This window comes from Lithobates pipiens, unplaced genomic scaffold (assembly GCF_037356315.1).
Source record: "Lithobates pipiens isolate NorthernLeopardFrog02 unplaced genomic scaffold, aLitPip1_a1.2 Scaffold_23, whole genome shotgun sequence".
NCBI classification, from domain to species: domain Eukaryota; kingdom Metazoa; phylum Chordata; class Amphibia; order Anura; family Ranidae; genus Lithobates; species Lithobates pipiens.
Window position 1 is genome coordinate 67,982,841 of NW_027507785.1, and position 23,638 is coordinate 68,006,478.

The 23,638-nt window shown below is 45.1% G+C and overlaps 1 protein-coding gene across 1 annotated transcript in view; it reads right to left on the reverse strand.

Annotated features, from left to right (window-relative positions):
- The window catches only part of PLXNB1 (plexin B1), a 344,778-nt gene that overhangs the window by 210,966 nt on the left and 110,174 nt on the right, over positions 1 to 23,638 (reverse strand). The gene's annotated exons all lie outside the window — the stretch shown is intronic.

Here is a 23,638-nt window from a genome sequence, read left to right on the forward strand (position 1 = left end):
TGATTTTGAGAAGCAAGTGGCTGCTGGGTGTAGGACCCTCTAAGCTTGCATATCATGAATGGGGTGGCGCAGTTTGGCATCTTTTCCCTGGGCGCTGGATGACCTTGCCCCTGAACTGTGCTGAAGGAACAGGGGGTGTATACAGCCAGCTGGCAACAGCCTGTCAAAACCAATGACAGGCTGAAATATAGGGCTGCTTGTATGCTATTCTCTTTGTGTACAGGGACGTATTACTTTCTGCATTACCCATACAGTTCTGTACATGAGTACCACTCCACCATGCACAGTTAGAGTATTTCAGCCTCTCCATGATTTTAACCACTTGCTTACTGGGCACCTAAACCCCCCTCCTGCCCAGACCAATTTTCAGCTTTTAGCGCTGTCACTCTTTGAATGACAATTGCGCGGTCATGCTACACTGTACCCAAATGAAATTTTATAATTTTTTTTTATCACAAATAGAGCTTTCTTTTGGTGGTATTTGATCACCTCTGGGTTTTTTTTTTAAATGTAAAATACCTATTTAAAAAAAAAAATACAAAATTGTTTTATATTTTGTTATCAAATTTTGCAAACAGGTAATTTTTCTACTTCATTGATGTACGCTGATGAAGCTACACTGATGGGAACTGACATGCTGCACTGATGGGCACCGAAAGGCTGCACTGATGGGCACTGATAAGGCTACACTGATGGGCACTGATAAGGCGGCACTGACGGGCAATAATAGGCAGCACTGATAGGCACTAATGAGGTGGCACTGGTGGGCACTGATAGGTGGCATTGGTGGGCACTGAGAGGTGGCACTGATGGGCGGTACTGAAGGACATTGATATGTGGCACTGAAGGGCACTAATAGGTGGCACTGATAGCCAGCACTGATGGGTGGCAGGGATGGGCACTGATCAGCACTGGTAGGTGACACTGATTGGCAGCACTGCTAGGGGGTACTGATGAGGCACTGATTGGCACCACTGGTGGGCATTGATAGATGGCACTTGTGGGCATTGATAGGTGGCACTTGTGGGCACTGATAGGTGCCACTTACGTACTGTGAGCACTGATTCGTGGCACTGTGGGCACTGATTCGTGGCACTGGCAGGCGGTACTGGTGGGCACATATGAGGCTCTTCCTATTCGGGACTGATGTTCCTTTAAACAGCTCTCAGCGTGAAAAGAAAAAAAAGACGATTACCGATCTTCTGTTTACATCACGTGATCAGCTGTCATTGGCTGACAGCTGATCACGTGGTAAGGGGCCGGGATCAGCCCCTTGCTCGGATCTGTAATCACCTCAGTCTCATTGACTCGGGTGATCACAGCGCGCACCCTTTATGGTGACGTGGCGAGCCTGCAAAGGGGAAGATGTCTATTGACGGCCTCCCGGCAAAGCAGATCCGCGCTGTAGCCGTCATTAGCTATAGCGCAGATCTGAAGCAGTTAATGTTGTATGCACCGCCTGTGCCTCCCGAGCAACAAAATATGTCTGTTTTTTTATGCTGTATAGGTAAAGCACAAGACTGGCTGGACAGAACCAAAAACTACTTCAGCTGATAAAATGTTCATATTTCACTTTTACATTAAAGTGTTACTAAACCCAGGACCCTGCATTCACCATATCTGGTCTCCCACAGTACACAGAACATGGAAATGCAACTATTTTAGTAAATATAAACTGCTAAATACCTTTTCTCATCAGCAGTATATAGCAGTCTTGTGCCTTCTATCAGTGTCCGGCAGAGCACTGGTTGAAGCTTGTAGGAGGAGTTTTCATTCCCTTCTGACTGTCCTGTGAGGCTGCAGGACCCCGGACTAGGGTTGCCACCTTTTCTTCAAGTCAAACCCGAAAACTTTAGCAGCGCACAGCATTTTTAATTTTTTTTTACAGCATATACTATTCAGTACATATATTTTGTGATTAAATAACATTTCTAATCAAATGAAGTCATCAGAGTTCCCCTTTTAAACCTGAATCCCCAGAGTTCCCCTTTTACATCTGAACTTGCAGAGTTTCCTTACACTGTAAGGGGGACCCTGCAGACTGATGTAAGGGAGAACTCCGGGGACTCTGACCTAAGGGATACTCTGCGAACCCTAATTTAAGTGGGAACACTGAGCACACATTATACTCTTGGCTTAGACAACTACAAACAGCAACCCTGTTGGGAAGCCAGATTCTGGTCTGAATAATGTGTCCTGGTTTCAGGTGGTCTGAAACCCGGACACATGATTCAAAACCCGAACTGTCCGCGTGAATCCCGAACAGGTGGAAACTCTACCCCTGACGCTCTGTCTGGACAGTGCTGATTGGACCTGTGCTGATCACATGCACCCCCCCCCCCCCCCAAAAAAAAACAACTCTCCAGCAATTTACATCAAACCGTGGGTTTAGTAACACTTTAAAGTGATATTAAAGCCTTGGTTTTTTTTTGTTATAACAAACATGTTAGCCCTTGTACACACGGTTGGACATTCTGACGGAAAATGTCCGATCGGACCGTGTTGTCGGATAATCCGATCGTGTGTGGGCTTCATCGGACTTTTTCCGTTGGAATGTCCGACAACATGATCTGATCGGACTTTGTCTGATCGTTTGTAGAGAATTTCCGATCGGACAAAGTGCCACGCATGCTCAGATCAAATTCCTAGACCAAAGCTATTGGCTACTAGGCTGAACGTACTCCCGTCGTAACTAAATAACGTCATCACGTTCCGAACGATCGGATTTTCCGACAACTTTGTCCAACCGTGTGTATGCAACACCAGTTTCGGACAAAATCAATCCGAAAAAATCCGATGGATTTTGTTGTCGGAATGTCCGACTGTGTGTACAAGGGCTTATACTTACTGGCTCTGTGAAGTGGTTTTGCACAAAGCAGCCCAGATCCTCCTCTTCTTGGGTCCCTCACCAGCGCTCCTGGCCACTCCCTTCTGCCAGGTGCCCCCCACAGCAAGCAGCTTGCTGTGGGGGGCACCCCAGCAAGCGCGCTCCCGACCCATGGCTCTGTGTGTGCTTGGCCCCGCTCCCTCTTTCTCCTGATTGACTCACTGGCTGTGAATGACAGTAACAGGAGCCACTGCCAAAAGCCAATAAGGAGTGCAAGTCCCCAGAGAGACAAAACTCTTATGGATCATGCTGGATCGAGAGGTAAGTATTATGGGAGGGGGCTGCTACACACAGAAGGTTTTTTTACCTTTATGCGTAGAATGCATGAAGGTGAACAATCTTGTGACCTTACAATCACTTTAATTCCCCCCGTTTTACTTACCTGAGGCCCTCATCTCTTCGGCAGGGACGAGCTTTCCCTTTCTTGGGGTCCCAGCTCTTGATTGGATAGATTGGCTTCCGCTGCTGTCAATCAAATAAAATGATGCGGGCGTCGGGGGGCGGGGCGAGTCTGGCATTCGTGTCTATGGACGCATATGCTGGACTTGGGAGCGCACCCGCAAGATAACCCCCCTCGGGAGAGCGCTTCTACATAGGGGGTTTTCTGATGGGGGGAGGAGCCGCGAGAGCTGCCGGGGGACCCCAGAAGAGGATGTTTGTGGCCAAACGAGCTGCACAGTGGAGGTAAGTATGATATGTTTGTTATTTAAAAAAAAAAAAAAAAACGATCCTTTACATTCACTTTAACCTGTAGGTTTTTATACAGCAGGATCGGAAAGGGAGGGAGCATTGCCAGGAGGCAGGCTTTCCTGCAGTGCACAGTGCAGTCAGTCTAACACAGTGAACATGCTAACTGAAGGGGAGACATTGACAGGGTGGGATTAAAGTGCTATCCTTCACTGTCCAATCACAGGCCATGGGACAGATCCTTGACCACACCGTACTACTTTATTTCAGTGGAGGTCAAGGTCTTGGATATGCCATCTAGTGATTGTGCGCAAATCACAAGAGAAATGTAAATCTGCTAGTCGGTAAAGCCGGTCTTTCATCTGTGTGCTCAGCTGGATTTCCAAAGCTCAATTTGAAAGTCCAACTAAACCCACAACGGAAATATCAGATTTGATTATCCGCTAGTAAGCTGGATCACAAGCCGACCTCTCTATAGTTCAACACGTCCAGTGTGACACCTTCATTATAGCCTCGCAGTGGGGGTGGGGGCAACACTGGGGTCTCAGAGAAGATATAATGCAATGATTTCGCCCACTGGTGTCCACTCAAAACAGAAATACAAGTTTTTCGGTGGAATAATCCTATAATCAGATCATTCGTTTATCGACTGAACCACATACACTAGTTTGCTTGCTAAAAACTTATATAATGTTTCTAAAGGCTGGTACACACTATGAGAAAATCGCGCGAACGTTCGTCCGATTTTCATCGTCGTTTCACTGCAAGTCGGAACCGAGGACAGAAATAATGTACAAAAATTCTCGTACGACGAAGGCTTTTTTTTTTTGGTTGTTTATTGTTTCTGATCATGTGCAGTCTTTAGTTTAGAATTTTTCTCATCCGAAAATCGTATGAAAATCGCTCGCTCTGTTTACGTACGAAAACATTTTTCGATTGTCCCTTCGGAAATTTTCGTTTGCAAAGTCCGAATCGGATGTGGCAAGATGTGTACACACTATGCGAAAATTGAACGATCGCGCCTTGTACGGAATTTTTCTTCCGATTTTTTTCATAGTGTGTACCCCACTTAAGATGGAACAACTTAAAAGGAGAAGTCCAGCCAAAGCTTACTTGGCTGGGCTTCTCCTATGGATCACAGGAGTGCAATTCGTTTTGCACTCCTGTGACCCATTTTCAGAATTCACCTAGTTAAGTACAAAACTGAAAAATAAAATAAAAAAGCCTATACTTCTCTTTTAGGCTGGGTTCACACTGCAGCGGTTTATGAGAACGGATGTGATTCGCACCGCACTGCAGTGCAAATCACATCCGATCTCTGTGCGATGCGAGTTCAGCCATACAGATAGTATGGCTGAATTTGCATCGCACAGGGCCCAAACCCGCAGCAGAATCGGATCGCATGGATGTTCACACCATGCGATCCGATTCCTGTCCGAGTTTGCAGATCGCACTGCGATATGCAAACTGATCTGGGGGTGTCATTAAAGTTTCACTGACACTCGATGCGGGAACCCGCAGCGGATTCGCGGCTTTCCCGCATCGCTGCAATGTGAACCTAGCCTTAATTATGTACATTTAAAAGAGAAGTTTGGGATTAAAAAAAAATAAAAATCATACTAACCTAGGTGGATGCTGAATCTGTCCCTTGCCAGCTCTAAGACTGAGAACTGAGTGCTTAAACACCACTGATCACTCGGTTCTCTGTCAGTCACCGGATCTCTGTTCTGACCCCCCTCACTCGCTGGATCACTGGGCTGTGAAGGGGGCAGGAGGGGCTGGCTCAATCTCCCAGAAACTTGCTGACCAGCTGGCAGTCCGGGGTTTCCTCTGTGGATCCCCGACCATGTATTTGCAATTTTTAACCAGCCTGGATCGGCTCTGTGACGTCAACCCGCTGTCTGCTGTAAATGGGTCACAGGAGTGCAGAACAAACTGCACTCCTGTGATCCACAGGAGAAGTACAGACAAACATGCTTTGGCTGTACTTTTCATTTAATAAAACCCAACTCCAGCAAAAAGTTTGCTTTTATTTTTGGGACAGAAAATGAGGGGAGAGGCGTCAGAAGGTTTAATACTCTTGGTGTTCCCTTCCCCACCCTAGTGGTTACATGATCGGGGGTTGGTCCTGCCACCTCTCGATTATTACCAGAGACCAGGAACTGTCTATGGCAGCTTGGTCACCGTGCTGGTAGCACACAGTAAGTGCACTTTCCGTCCATGGATGGCCAAGGACAAGAAGACAGAAGACCTGGTTTGCAATTGGCATTCCAATTCATCCCACAAGTTTCGGTAGGGTGGAGGTCAAGGCTTTGTGCAGGCCACGCAAGTTCCTCCATACCAAACTCATCAAATCATGTCCAAATGGACCTTGCTTTGTGCACAGTCAAGCTGGAACAGATGAGAAGTCCTGGTCTGTAATCAGAATTCCAATTCACCCCAAAGGTTTTAGTAGGGTTGAAGTCAGAGCTCTATGCAGGCCACTCAAGGTCCTCCACACCAAACTCACCAAATCATGTCTCAATGAACCTTGCTTTGTGCACAATCAAGCTGGAAAAAGATGAGAAGACATGATTTGCAATTGGCATTCTAAATTATCACAAAGGTTTCAGTAGGGTTGAAGTCAGGGCTCTGTGCGGGACACTCACGTTCCTCCACACCAAACTCATCAAATCATGTCTTAATGGACCTGGCTTTGCGCACAGTCATGCTGGAACATAAAAGGACCTTCCGCAAACTTTTGCCACAGGGTGGGAACCGCATAGTTGTATAAAATTTATTTTTCTGCTGCATCATTAAAGTGGTTGTAAACCTTAACCACCAACTTTGACCTACAGGTAAGCCTAGATTAAGGCTTACCTGTAGGTCCAAGAAATATCTCCTAAACCTACACAGTTTAGGAGATATTTGCCGAAAGAGGTGCACTGAGCGCGCTGCAGTCAACAGAGATATGCCGCGAGTGGCAGCTCCCGTGCGCATGCGCGGGAGTGCCGTCATCGCGGCTTCCCCGAAAGACAGCGGCGGAGCAGCGAGACCTACCGAGAAGATGAATGCGCCAGACTACAGGGGACAGCGGTGACTTAGCTGGCTCCCGTGTCAGGTAAGTGACATATAATGGACTACTATGCGATGCATAGTAGTCCATTATGCTTTGCCTTTGCAGGGAATGAAAGAGGAAGTAAACCCATCAGGGTTTACTTCCTCTTTAACTGTACTCTTCACTGGAAACACCAGATCTCAATAATTTGGAGAGGGTCTACATGCTTTTGACCATTTAGTGAAAGTGGGATGGTCGGGTGCCCAGAAATATTTGACCAGATAGTGTATTTATTAGCACGATAGCTAACTGATTAGCACTTGAGCTGTGGTCATGTGTCCAATAGACACCAAATAATGGTTCTATTGCCCCGTACACACGATCGGAAATTCAGCCAGCAAAAGACAGATGAGAGCTTTTGGTTGGAAAATGCGACCGTGTATATGCTTCATCTTACTTTTGCTGGCCGAATTCCAGCCAGCAAAAGATTGAGAGTAGGTTCTCAATTTTTCGGTCGGAAACATTTCTGATCGGAAATTTCCGATTGACTGTACCAATTCCTACGCATGCTCGGAAACAATTCAACGCATGCTCGGAAGCATTGAACTTCATTTTCTTGGCTCGTCGTAGTGTTGTACGTCACCGCGTTCTTGACGGTCGAAAGTTCAGTGAACTTTTGTGTGACCGTGTGTCACACAAAAGCCAAGCTTGAGTGCAATTCCGTTGGAAAAACCGTCCAAGATTTTTCTGACAGAAATTACGCTCATGTGTACGGGGCATAAGATTGAACATCTAACCTTATTTAATAAAACTTAGCTCCAGCATAAAGTTTGTTTTTAGTAGGACAGAAAATGAAGGAAGAAGGGTGAGACCACATGTTAAGATTTTTTTGTTTTATTGCTCTTGGTGTTTCCTTACCCACTCTAGGGGTTACATGATCAGGAGTCGGTCCTGCCACCTTTTGATCATTACTAGAGACCAGGAGCTGTCTATGGCAGCTCGGTCACTGTGCTGGGAGCACGCAATGTGACCACACAGAAACCTTTGCCATCCATGGATGTAGGCATGCAGCTTTTAAAGCTCACCCTCTTTGTCGCCAAACACATATGCCTTATGTGGGCAGCATGAGGTTAATGCCCATGAGCCCTAAAATAAGCAGTTTTATCAAATTGTGGCTCGTTGGGCCAGCTTCGGCTCCCTCAGTAGACGTTTTTGACAAATTCCCTTTTAAACAGAGAATTTGAAGAACCTTGACCCTCTGTAATGTGATCAGAGCAGAGCTGCACGCCGAGGTGCTAATTACTGGCACATATGATGTGTGATATTGACCTAACTAGCCAGTTTGAGAAGCCTTTGTGTACCTGGGCAGGAAGCAGTTCAATGGGAGAGAGCCGGCAAGCAAACAGACAGCGTGTTCAGCTAGAACGGGGTCGTTCTTGGTGTCAATGTGTCCTGTATACACAGGGCCCTCAGTGTGATGAGAAATTACTAGGACGGGCACTGCCACATCCTGAGCCAAAGTACACAAAGGTCTTTGCCATCCCCCCTCCAGAAAGGCTACATCACCAGACCACAGTGGGGTGGGCTTTTTCCACCGTGCCCTGGCGGCAAACGAGCTAGAGCGCTGCAGAAGAAAAGCCTCATTTAGGACAGCCTGCGTGACACGGAGGTGTGGGAAGGGGTGAGACAGCAGGTATGGAAATAACCGTGGACAAACACAAAGCTGTTTATTTTTCATTTCTAATTTTCTTTGCTTTCCCTTGGCTAAATTATCAAAGCTCAGAGCTGGAAAACGGCATTAGGTCACAGACCGAAATCGGTGCAAATTAAAGGGGGTGTGTGGCCTTTTCAATGACTTTGACAGATAAGTGTGTAAAAGAGATTGCTTGATGGAAATAAACTAGTCAGCATATATGTGCTAACTTTTTTAAAAGCTTGTTCTTATGTATAACTAGTAATTCTGTATGTTCATGGAGGCAGCCATATTGACTGATCATATGCTCCACTTTCTGCTTTGCAGTGCCACCGAAGAGCTCCTTTTCACATTTCTCCCTAAACAGCCTTATTAAATTATTCATTTGAACACCTGACCATCACATCTATATGCCCTTGTACACAAGGTCGGAAATTCAAACGGAAAAAATATCCGATCGGATCGCGTTGTCGGATAATCGGACCGTGTGTGGGCTCCATCGTACTTTTTCCGTCGGAATGTCCGACCAACAAAGTTTGAGAGCTGGCTATAAAATTTTCCCACAACATGACTCGATCGGACTTTGTCCGATTGTTTGTAGAGAATTCCGATCGGACGAAGTGCCAACGCAAGCTCAGATAAAATTAGGAGACCAAAGCTATTGGCTACTAGCCTGAACGTAGTCCCGTCGTAACGAACAAATGTCATCATGTTCTGAGCAATTGGATTTTCCAACAACTTTGTCCAACTGAGCGCATGCAACACAAGTTTCGGACAAAATCCGTTGGAAAAAATCAGACGGATTTTGTTGTCGGATTGTCTGACCGTGTGTACAAAGGCTATAAGCTTGTTCGGCTTCCCATTCCAATTTGAGAGCATACCTGCCGAAACAGCATGCTGCTAAAAAACAAAAATAGAAAATTTAGGGAAAAAATTACGTTTTCCTTTCTGCTACAAAACATATGCAATAAAAAAAATCGAATTTCTTCAAAACTTGAGGCCAAAATGTATTCTACTATATGTCTTTGGTAAAATAAAATCCCAATACGTGTATATTGGTTGGTTTGCATGGGCCTGAGACTCTAATAGGCTTCAAAAAAGGGTGGGCTCGGGGAGCAGAGAGTGTGCCCGGATCCCAACCTGTTGTGTGACCATAGCGAATGAATTTTTGCTATTTTTACACCACAGTGCCTCCCCGCCAATCAGGAGGCTGGTCAGTGAGACCTGTTTCCCGTTTGGCCAAAGCTTTGGCAAAAGAGACACACAGGGGAGGAAGGTGGAGGATCGGACTTCTCCGCCGCCGTTGCTGACACAGGAGTGGAGAGGACCCAACAGCCCGGTAAGGGCTGGATCTCCTCCAGCGAGGTACTGCCAGTGTGCTGCGTGCCCCACGCCCAGCGGAATGGAGGAGGAGACACACGGGAACTATGGGGGATGCAGGAGCCATCGCCTGCCCATCCCACAGCTCGCTGCGGATACTCGGGTGGGGTAAGTGCCGGTCTGTTGGTGGGGGAGTGGGGGGGGGTCACAGTGGCTGCACATTATAGGCACAGAAGCTGCCTATGGTAGGCACAAAAGTTGCATATGATTGGCACAGAAGCTGCATATGGTAGGCACAGAAGCTGCATATGGTGGGCACAGAAGCTGCATATGGTGGGCACAGAAGCTGCATATGGTGGGCCCAGAAGCTGCATATGGTGGGCCCAGAAGCTGCATATGGTGGGCACAGAGGCTGCATATGATGGGCACAATGGCTGCATATTATGGGCACAATGGCTGCATATGATGGCCACAGTGGCTGCATTTTATGGGCACACTGGTTGCAATTGATGGTACAGTGAGGCTGCAATTAATTCTTTTTGCGCCCCCCTAAAAAAAAATTGAGCGCTAATATATATGTAGCATGTACAATGCAAATAGATGTGTTTACTTAAAGCTGTAGTAAACCCCCTGAATCTTTTTTTATTTTTTCATACCTGCAAGGGAAAAGGCATAATGAGCTACTAGCTTATTATGAAATACTTACCTTAGAACGAGGCCCGACATCTCGTCGATACACACCGAGGAAGCTGACATGTTCCCTCGGCGTGTCTTCCGGATATCGTGGCTCCGGCCCTGTGAGTGGCTGGAGCGGCGATATCGTCACGCGCCGGAGATTTCTTTCCGGCAGGGTGCGGCGTCTGCAGGGATTCCAGCCGAGAAACCCCTGTGCCCATGTGCCGCTGCAATCAGGGGCTCGTTGCCAGGGGAATATCTCCTAAACCATACAGGTTTGGGAGATTTTTTTTTTACCTACAGGTAAGCCTTATTATAGGCTACCTGTAAGTAAAAGTGAAAAAATAGAGTATACAACCGCTTTAATGTATTTATCGGATACACTTTTACACCATTTCCAATGCAGCAGAGTCTGGAAAATGATTTCCTAATCTGCAGAAGAATCCGGACATCTGAAGGTCAAGTCACCATACTTCGACTATTGTGCAAGCAAAAAATGAACTTCAACATAGAATTAAAGGCAGGCTCAGTAACAATGGACAGGTGGCAGTGGATAATACTCGATACTGAAACGCTGACCCAGAAGTGTCATCCGATTCAAAGATGAGGCCAATTATGACTGCAACTTCACGGTAATGAAGACACAGCAGTCGCATTCCAAGTGCAACCCAAAACTGTTGACTATTTCACTGGCATTTAATGACCAGCTAATAACATGCTTGTAAGATCATTCACCCTATTCAATGTCTGCCTTCCTAGCTAAATGCCCAACAATTGTCTGGATGGAAGCAGAACCGTGTGACACAAAGATGTCACCAAGTGTCTTGACTTATTGATGGATGGGGCAAAAAACGCAGCCCTGGAATACGTATAACACACAGGGGCCTGAGTTCATGAATGTAAAGTCTAGAAAGATTGATAATGCTATAATGTATAAAGTCCGGTGCTTTAAATAAACGTAAAAAATTAAATCCTTTTTGTAAACAATAAAGTGTAACTTTAGTGAGTTTTGCATAAAATGGGCTTGAACCCTGTCAGGTTTTTTTGGTGAACATACCTTCCCTTCACTACCCAAGCACACTATTTAATGAATAGGAGCGAGGAAGAATTGACCCTTTGCAAGGGCGCCTAAGCAGCATTGGAGAATATACAGTACCTTCCTTTGGGAAACCAAGCACACTATTCAACTAATGGGAGCGAGGAAGAATTGACCCTTTGCGAGGGCGCCTAAGCAGCATTGGAAAACATACAGTGCCTTCCCTTCGGTACCCAAGCACAACATTAGACAATTGGGAGCAAGGAAGAATAGAACCTTTGTAAGGGCGCCTAAGCCGCATTGGGAAAAATACAGTTCCCTGCCTTCAGTATCCAACCACACCGTTCAACCACTGGGAGCAAGGAAGGAATGACCCTTTCCAAGAGCACCGAGGCATTGAGGAACATACAGTACCTTCCAATCGCAACCCAACCATAACATTCAACCATTGGAAGCAAGGAAGATTAGACCTTTTGCAAGGGCACCTCAGCAGCATTGGGAAACAGACTACCTTCCATTTGCCACCCAACTACACCCTTTAACCACTGGGAGTGAGAAAGGATAGACCCTTTGTAAGGGCACCTAAGCAGCATTGGGAAATATACAGTGCCTTCCATTCGCTACCCAACTGCTCCATTCAACCACTAGGAGTGAGAAAGAAATGGCCCTTTGCAAGGGTACCTAAGCAGCATTGGGGAGCATACAGTGCCTTCTCTTCGCTACCCAATGGCACCATTCGACAATTGGGAGCGAGGAAGAATAGACCCTTTATAAAGGTGACTAAGCAGCATTGGGGATCATACAGGAAAGGAAGAATAGAACCTTTGTAAGGGATTAGGATTCCACCCTAAAGTGGAACCTCCGCTGATCGGATCCCTCCCCCCCTCCGGTGTCACAATTGACACCTTTCAGGGGGGAGGGGGGTGGAGATACCTGTCAAAGACAGGTATTTTCACCCACTTCAGGGCATAGACTCCCTTGGGAGTCTACGCCATTTCCTGCCCTGCCGTGCTGTCTGCTGGGACACACACGGGTCCCAGTGACAGCGCGGAGATTTCCTATTGCGCGGCTCGGCTCGCGCATGCGCAGTAGGGAACTGGGAAGTGAAGCCGATTCGCTTCACTTCCTGATTCCCTCACCTAGAATGGTGACTACAGCAGCCGAGAGCCGAGCGATCGATCGGCCTCGGCTGCCGGCATCGCTGGAACCCGGGACAGGTGAGTGTCCATTTATTAAAAGTCAGCAGCTGTAGTATTTATAGCTGCTGGCTTTTAATATTATTTTTTTTGGTGGAATCCCTCTTTAAGCCACATTGGGAAACATACAGTTCCACTGTGATTGGCTGTCGTAGTGGTCACATGACCGGAATACTCCCACTTGCAAATATGCATCAGAAGCTTTCCGGTACCTGCAGACTACCAGAACGGTAAGTTGTTTCAACAGGGCTGCATATAGGCGGCCGCTTAACTTTAAGGCCCATCTGCCAAGCAGCTGCAGATATGCAAAAGGTGTTAAAACAGATAAATTCATAAATAATATATGGACACCCTATCCAGACCCCACACCAAGGTCCTGGACTACACTTCCGCTATGAAATACAGCCTGGTCTAAGACCAACCACAGCACACAAGACAATCCCCATGCTCTTCTCTCCTGCATGTCTGTTCACATGTGCATTATGCAAAACCCTGATTGGCTCAAATTGCTACCCCTCCCTCTCTCAGAGCTGCTGTGCAGTGGATTGCAGAAGACCTCCATTATGACTTGTGTTAGCCAAATGTAAAATATTTTATGGGTTTTTTTTAACGATTTTATTTTTCCATTGTCTTTCTTGTTATGTTTGCCTCGAATTCGGCTTTAATACGTATTTGGCTGATAAAAGTCTACTGATGAACCAAATACATATAAAGTAGACAGGGAGAGCTGCGGAGCCGTCCATGGAATGTATTCTCACAAGGTCGGGGAATATTATGCACATATTGAGAGGTAGCTATATATAACCCTATACATGTTCCATGAGCACGGAGCTTTAACCACGGGGGCTAATCTGCTCTCACATGTATAGGCTTCATATAATGATTTGTAATCCAGCTGACCCACATTCATCTCCCATACTCCCATGCTACAAGCTGTAATCTACGACACAACAATCGTCTTATCTTTCACCCTTCACTCTTGATTGAGAAGTCGCATTATTTCGTTTTAAAGGGGACCTCTAGTATATTTTTGACAAGCCAATATTTTTTTTACCGATAATACTTGAGGTGATAAATAAATAAAAATAAAATAAAAGTATCACGGACAGTACTCAATTTTTTTTATTTATAATAAAAACCAAACTAAACATTCACTTTAGGCTCGATTCACACTATTACGATGCGGAAACCAGCGATATTCCCGCATCGCATGTCTCTGGCAGGCAGTTCACACTGCCCTATGCGAACAGCTGTGGGTGTCAATACAAAGTTAATGACACCCTCAGATCGGATCGCAGATCGCAGTCCGAACTGCCAAATGGTGCAGGAATCAGATCGCATTGGGTGTGAACAGTGCAGACTAAAAAAAAAAGGACCTGCACCATTTTGGTGCGAATGCGATGCAAATTCAGCCATACAATCTATATGACTGAATTTGCATCGCACAGACATTGCATGTGATCTGCACAGCAGTGCGGTGCGAATCTCATGCGATATTTAACCTTGCACCAGCGTGAACCCAGCCTGTATCAGTGAATTGTCTCACTACTTGTCTTGCTTACCATTATCATCGGATGTAAAAGTAAAATAAAATCCCAAATTTTGGGTTGTCCCCAGAAAAGTAATAGAGGGGAAACTTCCAATAGGGACACTAGTTCTGGTGACCTGGGGGTCCCCAAGGGATTCCCGTAGTTTGCAGGGATTTTCTCTCATTTCTTATTTTAGTTATGGGACAGGACTAGGGCTGAAACAACTAATCGATTAATCGACAACTAATCGATTATGAAATTAATCGATTACTATTTTCATAATCGATTAATCGGCCAGTAAACAAAATGGGGTTAAAGTTAGAGTCTGATGATATTTACCAGATTGACCCTTTAATAGTATATCTCTCCTCTAATAGTATATGCAGTATATATCCTCTAATAGTATATGCAGTATATATCCTCTAATAGTATATATCCTCTAATAGTATATACAGTATATCTCCTCTAATAGTTTATACACTATATATCCTCTAATGGTATATACACTATCTCTCTCATCTAATGGTATATACAGTATATCCCCTCTAATAGTATAAACAGTATATCTCTCCTCTAATAGTATATGCAGTATATATCCCCTCTAATAGTATAAACAGTATATCCCCTCTAATAGTATATGCAGTATATATCCCCTCTAATAGTATATGCAGTATATCTCTCCTCTAATAGTATATGCAGTATATATCCCCTCTAATAGTATATACAGTATATCTCTCCTCTAATAGTATATACAGTATATCTCTCCTCTAATAGTATATGCAGTATATATCCCCTCTAATAGTATATACAGTATATCTCTCCTCTAATAGTATATGCAGTATATATCCCCTCTAATAGTATATACAGTATATCTCTCCTCTAATAGTATATGCAGTATATATCCCCTCTAATAGTATATGCAGTATATCTCTCCTCTAATAGTATATGCAGTATATATCCCCTCTCATAGTATATACAGTATATCTCTCCTCTAATAGTATATACAGTATATCTCTCCTCTAATGGTATATACAGTATATCTCTCCTCTAATGGTATATACAGTACATCTCTCCTCTAATGGTATATACAGTATATCCCCTCTAATATATACAGTATATCTCTTCTGTCCGTTATTCTCAGAGTGGATTCGATATTTTACTCCCTAACCATATAGTTGGTTATTTATATTCACCACTGTATATAGAGATATTTAAGAATAAATTGCCTTTTTTTTAAACTTTACATATTAACTAAATTATACACCACTTTTTTTTTTTTAAGGTTATTAACCGATTAATCGAAACAATAATCGGACAACTAATCGATTATGAAAATAATCGTTAGTTGCAGCCCTAGACAGGACGTGAAGAGAAATTTCCCCACTGGGACAAAAAGGGCAAAAATAAACCTTACAGGGGTTATAACCCTCCTTTACGCCATTCAAAATGTTAAAAAAAAAAAAAAGTTTTGCCTATAGTTCTACTTTAATAATACTAATAACGTAGCAGATTTTGCACTACTATATAGTGCAATTTTTCAATTGCCTGTATTGTGCAATATCAGCAGCTCCTTGGTGTAAAAACAATGACTCTGCTTTTCCTTTACGAGTATGGCGGTTTGGCTCGCTCTATGCATGCCGTTTAGCTGGTAAAAACGTGAAGCAATGAACACAATGCTGAAGCGTGCAGGTGCCTCGTAACACATAAATCCCTTATTAAACTGAACCTATAAACTCGCTCCGGATCCCCTAAAGCATGACACTGTGTCACCGCAATAAATTCCCAAGTAACACCGAAAAGAAATAAGGTGCAAGAGTGGAAGCAGATACATGAGAGGGGTCAGCAGAGCCGCTGGCACAGACCCCAGAGACTAGTGAGAACATCCTCTCTCCCGGTTTGTATCTCAGGCCTCGAACACTCGCCCTTTGTCACACACAATTCTGCAGCTTCATTGACCGTTCCTCACCCCCATCAGGACATCTGTAAATTCTGCTGTCACCCACGCCAAGTCTTCCCCCGACAGTCCCTCCACATCTTCCTTTAGTTCTCCATTAAAAGACTCTCAGCTGCCTGAACGTAGTAAGAGAAAGTCGAAAATTTAGGACAGTCATGAAAGAAGAGACCTTGGGACATTCTGTAACCTCTCAGGTCAGTCAAGTTCCTCCACCCCAAAGTCGCTCATCCACACTATGTTGCTAAAAGTATTGGGCCACCCCTCCAAATCCTTTGGTGGAGGGGGGGGGGACGGTTATGGTGTGGTGGTTTTTTAGGGGTTGGGCTTGGCCCTTTAGTTCCAATCAAGAGAACCCTTAAAGTGGTTGTAAACCCTTACAAACCACTTTGACCTACAGGTAAGCCTAGATTAAGGCTTACCTGTAGGTCCAAGAAATATCTCCTAAACCTACATGGTTTAGGAGATATTTGCCGAAAGACAGGCACCGCTGTCTATGGCGCAGCTGCGAGTGGCGGCTCCCGTGCACATGCGCGGGAGTGATGTCATCGTGGCTTCACCGAATGACAGCGGCGGAGCGGCGAGACCCACCGAGAAGATGGATGCTCCGAACTACAGGGGACAGCGATGACTTCGCTGGCTCCTGTGTCAGGTAAGTGACACACAATGGACTACTATGCAATGCATAGTAGTCCATTATGCTTTACCTTTGCAGGGAATCAAAGAGGAAGTAAACTCATCAGGGTATGAACATCTTTGGGATGAATTAGAGCAGAGACTGCAAGTCAGGCTTTCTCGTCCACATCAGTGCCTGGCAGGGGTGTCAAACTCAATTTCATTGTGGGCCGCATCAGCATTATGATTGTCCTCAAAAGGGCCGGTTGTATCTGTAAGATTAGATGTCCAGCGCATCCCCTCCCCTTACATTAGATGTCAAGAGCCACCCCACCATCAGAAGTTGAGTCCCCTACTCTCCCTAACATCACAGTGCACCCCCTTTCCTTATGCTGCTGCTGGGAAGAAGCTGGATGCATTGCTTTAAAGCAGAAAGTAGAGGTCTGGAGGAGAACCAGAGGGCTGGAGCTCTCCTGAAGCTGCTGGAGAGGTGTGAGGGCCACATGAAATGGCCTGGAGGGCCGGATCCGGCCCGTGAGCCTTGTGTTTGACACCTGTGCCTTAAGGCGTCAGAAATTTTGGACAATTTTATGCTCCCAGCTTGGTGGGAACAGTTTAGGGATGGCCCCTTCCTGTTCCAACATGACTGCACACCAGTGCACATAGCAAGGTCCAAGCCCAACGCCTGAACAACAATTCTACACCATAATCCCCCCTCCACCAAATGATTTGGACCAGTGCACAAAGCAAGGTCCATAAAGACATGGATGAGCGAGTTTTGGGTAGACAAACTTGACTGCCCTGCACCTAATCCAATAGAACATCTTTGGGATGAATTAGAGCAGAGACTGTGAGCCAGGCTTTCTCGTCCACATCAGTGCCTGACCTCAGAAATGCGCTTCTCGAAGAATGATCAAACATTCCCATAGACACACTCCTAAACCTTGTGGACAGCCTTCCCAGAAGAGTTGAAGCTGTTGTAGCTGCAAAGGGTGGCCCAACTCAATATTGAACCCTACGGACTAAGACTGGGATGCCATTAAAGTTCTTGTGCGTGTAAAGGCAGGCGTCCCAATACTTATGTGAATATGAAATCCTCCAGAGTCTTTGGCAAGATCGTTAAGAATCATTAAGAATACCAGCAAGATAAGTATTATCAAAATCCTACTTAGTCAGGTCATTTTGAGGTTATACAATATACAAGGGCTATACCGAATGTAATGCAAAAGTGGGAATAATTTTTAAATTTACATAGGTTGTTCAAATTTTAAGTGCCAATAAAGTAACTCCAGCTCTGTAGTAACTTTTCTTTTTTATTGCAGGTAAATAATGGATTCCAAGCCTAAGCAATGTACTCTCATTGAGTTCTTGATGAAGGAAGGGTAGACTGTCCAACATCCACAGAAGGCTACGGAATGTTTACAGAGATGTCACCATTGGCAAAAGTCACCAATGATAAGATATTGCTCTTGTCAATGGGGTCATCTACATACATATTCTGTAGATTTCCGTGGATGTGGGACAGCCTGAACCCCTCCATCAAAAACTCAAGGGCAGCACATTGCTCCTGCTTGGAATCCATTATTTACCTGCAATGCAAAAGAAGAAGAGTTACTATAGAGCAAGGGTCTTGAAACTTTCTAAACAAAGGGCCAGTTTACTGTCCTCCAGACATTATGGGGCCGGACTGTGCTCAGTGGGAAAAGAAAATGCCTCATTATTGATGTCAGTGAGAGGAATTGGGCTCCATCATTGGTGTCATTGGGAGGAATTGTGTCCCTTTCGTTGGTGTCATTGGGAGGAATAGTGGCCCATCAATGGTGTCAGTGGAAGAAATTGTGCCCCGCCGTTGGTATCATTGTAAGGATCAGTGTCCCAAAGTTGGTGTCAATGGGAGGAATAGTGCCCCATCATTATGAGGAATAGTGCCCCATTATTGGTGTCATTGGGAGGAATAGTCCCCCATCATTGGTGTCAGTGGGAGAAATTGTGCCCCTTTCTTTGGTGTCATTGGGAGGATCAGTGTCCCATCGTTGGTGTCAATGGGAGGAATAGTGCCCCATCATTGTGAGGAATAGTGCCCCATCATTGGTGTCATTGGGAGGAATAGTCCCCCATCATTTATGTGAGGGGGAGAAATTGTGCCCCTTTCTTTGGTGTCATTGGGAGGATCAGTGTCCCATCGTTGGTGTCAATGGGAGGAATAGTGCCCCATCATTATGAGGAATAGTCCCCCATCATTGGTGTCAGTGAGAGAAATTGTGCCCCTTTCCTTGTTGTCATTGGGAGGAATAGTGGACCCATCAATGGTGTCAGTGGGAGAAGTAGTGCCCCATTTTTGGTGTCAGTGGGAGGATTAGTATCCCATCATTGATGTCATTGGGTTGAAGTGTGCCCCTTCGTTGGTGTCATTGGGAGAAATTGTGCCCCTTTCGTTGGTGTCATTGGGAGGAATAGTGGGCCCATCAATGGTGTCAGTGGGAGAAGTAGTGCCCCATTGTTGGTGTCAGCGGGAGGATTAGTACCCCATCATTGATGTCATTGGGTGGAATAGTACCCCATCATTGGTGTTAGTGGAGATATATGGGGACATTTACTAAAACTGGTGCACTCAGAATCTGGTGCAGCTGTGCATGGTAGCCAATCAGATTTTAAAGGTAGCCATACACCTATAGATTAGCTATAGATTTTCTATGGTTAGATGGAAAAAGTGGGAGATTCCTCCATCCACACAGTTTAGCGAACCATGAGAAATCTGTTGTACTTTTTCCATCTAACCATAGAAAATCTGCAGATAATCTATAGGTGTATGGCTTAACTTCAGCTTGTTCAATTAAGCTTTGACAATAACATATGGAAGCTGATTGGTTTACATGCAGAGATGCACCAGATTTTGCACCATGCAGTTTGTAGTAAATAACCCCCATAGTGCCCCATCGTTGGTGTCAATGGGAAGAATAGTCCCCATCATTGGTGTTAGTGGAAGAAATTGTGCCCCTTTCGTTGGTGTCAGTGGGAAAAATAGTGGCCCATCAATGGTGTCAGTGGGAGAAATAGTGCCCCATTGTTGGTGTCAGTGGGAGGAATAATGCCCCATCATTGATGTCAGTGGGAGGATTAGTGCCCCATTATTGATGTCATTGGGTGGAATTGTGCCCCCTTTGTTAGTGTCATTGGGAGAAGTGCACCCCATCATTGGTGTTAGAGAATATATAGTGTCCCATCTTTGGTGTCAGTGGGAGGAATAGTATCCTATCCTTGGTGTCATTGGGAACAATGGTGCCCCTTTGTGGGGTCAGTGGGCAGAAATATGCCCCATTGCTGGTGTCAGTGGATGGAATAGTACCCCAAGGCTCAGATAACAGAAAGCAAAGGGCCCCAGTTTGGAGACCACTGCTATAGAGGAAGATTCTACCAACATATTACATTTCAGTGACCTATATAAGTTAATTAAAAAGTTATGACACACCTTTGCTTTACTTTCAGTACAGCCCTCATATAAGCCCAGATGAAGGTGGGCTCTTTGAACCCCCGAAACGCACTGGAGGTTTTTATTCTCCATCAATTCTCTAATTAGAATCAATTTCCAATTCTGTGGCCATTGTTGCTTCACTTTAAGTAAAAGTTCTTGTGTCTTGAGTTTGGATTTACTCTTCGGGGGGCTCTGGAAATCTGCACGTTCCTGGGTTGAATTTAAGTAACTGCTTGTGAGCTGTGCATGCCGGCGGGGTGCTGTCTGCCCGTCTGGCTCACAATGCTTGCTGAACAGAACTGCAAATACATAGGCAGGGAAAACATTTTCCACATATGCATTTCAATCGTATTTTCCGGGCTGCCTGGTGATCTTCTTGAAGAGATCCTGAGGAACCCTGCTATGGGATCCCAGCACTACCATTCAGAAGACGACCTTCTCCTTCTCAGGAAGTCATCTATGCCAATTCTAAGAGCGGCACCAGGCTACACATCTGTCATGTGACCTCATCATAGCGCAGTCATTCTGCAGACACAATGTGTCACCCTGTGCGGCAAACCTACCATAATGCCAACCTATAATGGGATAGGTCGCATCTGCAGCCTGAGCTCCGCTGAGCGTGACAGCTGCCACAAGCTGCGGGAGGCGACGTGCCACATGTAAATGAAGCCGCTGCGTTATATCTGCCTGGAATATTACACACAACCCCGGCTCTACCGACAAGGAGGAACTCAGTCACAGCGACACCTTCGCCCGGCATAGACACTCACCGGCCACTTTATTAGGTACACCTGTTCATCTGCTTGGAAACACGAATTGCTAATCAGCCAATCACATGGCAGCAACTCAATGGATTTAGACACCTCGACGTGGTGAAGACGACTTGCTGAAGTTCAAACTGAGAATCAGAATAGGGAAGAATGGAGATGTAAGTGACTTTGAACGTGGCTGGTCTGAGTATTTCAAAAACTGCTGATCTACTGGGATTTTCACGCACAACTACCTCTAAGATTTACAGAGAATGGTCCAAAAAAGAGAAAATAGCCAGTGAGCGGCAGTTGTGTAGATGAAAATGCCTCGTTGAAGTCAGAGGAGAATGGGCAGACGGGTTCAAGATGATAGAAAGGCAACAGTAACTCAAATAACCTCTCTTTACAACCAAGGTATACAGAATACCATCTCTGAACGTACAACATATCCAACCTTGAGGCAGATGGGCTACAGCAGCAGGGGGTGCCGATGCTTGTGGCCGATGGTCACGATGACCTCTGGCCACAAGTGATCGCGAGTAGGAGACACAGAACAGAGACGAGTGTGTGTAAACAAAAAACGTAGAGGCGATCAAATATCACCAAAAGAAAGCTCTATTTGTGGGGGGGGAAAAAAGGACGTCAATTTTGTATGGAAGCAATGTCGCACGACTGCGCAATTGTCAGTTAAAGCGACGCAGTGGCGAATTGGAAAAAATGGCCTGGTCATTCAGCAGCCAATTTTCTGGGGCTGCAGTGGTTAAAGGAGCATTAACTAAAAAAAAAAATAATAATAAAAAATTCAATCCACAAGTGTTTTTTTTTACCACTACTATTCTTTTATATTAGCTTTTAGAATTTCCAGAAATTGGAAGAAAGGTTTAGCACTGGGAATCACTTCTTGAAAGATAAAAAGTGCGTTTTATATACAACTATATGGATCAGACCAGAATGAGGAACAAATGAGGTGGAAAGAGGGACTGAGGGACATTGCTCCAAATCAGGGACAGTCCCTTCGAAATCAGGGACAATCCGGGACCACAGTGGTGTAGTGGTTAGCACTCTCACCTAGCAGTAAAAAGGGTCGCTGGTTTGAATCCCAACCACAACACTACCTGCCTGGCGTTTGCATGTTCTCCCTGTGCCTGCGTGGGTTTCCTCCAGGTACTCCGGTTTCCTCCCACACTCCAAAGACATGCAGGTAGGTTAATTGGCCTCTGTCCAAAATTGGCCCTAGTATATGAATGGGGACCTTAGATTGTGGGCTCCTTGAGGGTAGGGACTGATGTGAGTGTGCAATGTACATGGATAGGGACAATTGTAGACACTAACACTCAGGTTGAACTGGATGGACTGGTGTCTTTATTCAACCGTACTGACTATGTAACTATGAAATCCGGGACAGTCCCTCAAAATCCGGGACAGTTGGGAGCTATGTGTGTATGAGAAGAGCAATGAATAAACTGTTACTACAGAAGCATAAAAGCTTCAGTTCAATATGTTCCTCCTCCACCGACGCAGAAATGGGGGAAAAAATCTGCATTGATTTGCATTTTATATGAGACATTTCGGTTTTACTATTTACTTGGGGCCTGTCTGAGATGACTGCCATAGAACACTATTCTTTTTAATGGACTGAGGTAAGACTATCACGTCTTCCATCCATCAGTTTAATGACAGCCTCGTTTTCTGAAAAGTGAGACGCCGCGGCAGAGAACGCCATGCTGTGTCAAGAAGAGATGACAGGTGCATATGTTACATACACGTCAATGCTATGTCTGCCTTTTTTTTTTTTTTAAAGCTTGGGCAAACAGCTGAGCAAAAGTACCCCAATAGCGAACAGGTTCTAGTTTAACGTCATTTCTTCCTGATTGGTGGACACAAGTTAGCGGACGAACTTTCTATATTTAAAAAAAAAAAAACAGTGCTAAAGTAACCTAAGATAATGTAGATTGAGAAGCCACTTTAGCATGCCTTATGCCGCGTACACGCGCTCCGACTTTCTGACGGCAAATGTTCGATTGAGCTTTTGAAATTGTGTGTAGGCTCCATCGGACAGTTTTCATCGGAATTTCCGACGCACAAAAATTTGAGATCTGGTTCTCAGATTTTCCGACAGCAAAATCCGTTTGCGTAAATTCTGATCGTGAGTACACAATTCCGACGCACAAAGTTCCACGCATGCTCGGGATCAAGCAGAAGATCCGCACTGACTCTTGAACTTCATTTTTCTCAGCTTGTCAAACATCTTATACCTCGCTGCGTTCTTGACGTTCGGAAATTCCGACAACTCTGTGCGACCGCGTGTACGCAAGACAAGTTTGCGCCAACATCCGTCGGAAAACATCCCATGGATTTTGTTGTCGGAATGTGCGATCGTGTGTACGCGGCATAAGGCTGCTTTCGCATCTTGGTAATTTTTTAAATCAGGGGCAAGATTTCGCCGTGATTCTGCCCCCGCGATTTTAAAACGCCCAGGTGGAAATGACAAGGAACTTCTTTTTGGGCTACATACTTCGCGCAGTTTGGTTTGCCGCCTGTTATTACGCGATAATCGCGGCAGAACTTCCAAGCTGGTGTCCCTATCAGCAGCGATTTGCAGCTTTATCGCTTTTTTTTTTTTTATTCTTTATTTATAATTTCCAATTTTTACACGTATAAAAAAAACACACACAAAGGAATTTAACATTATACATACTATAGCAGCTTTATCGCTTAGCTTTTTTTCTTTTAACCATATTAAAATGTCACAGAGTGGCATCTCATTCAATTCTATGCAGCGAGGCTGCGG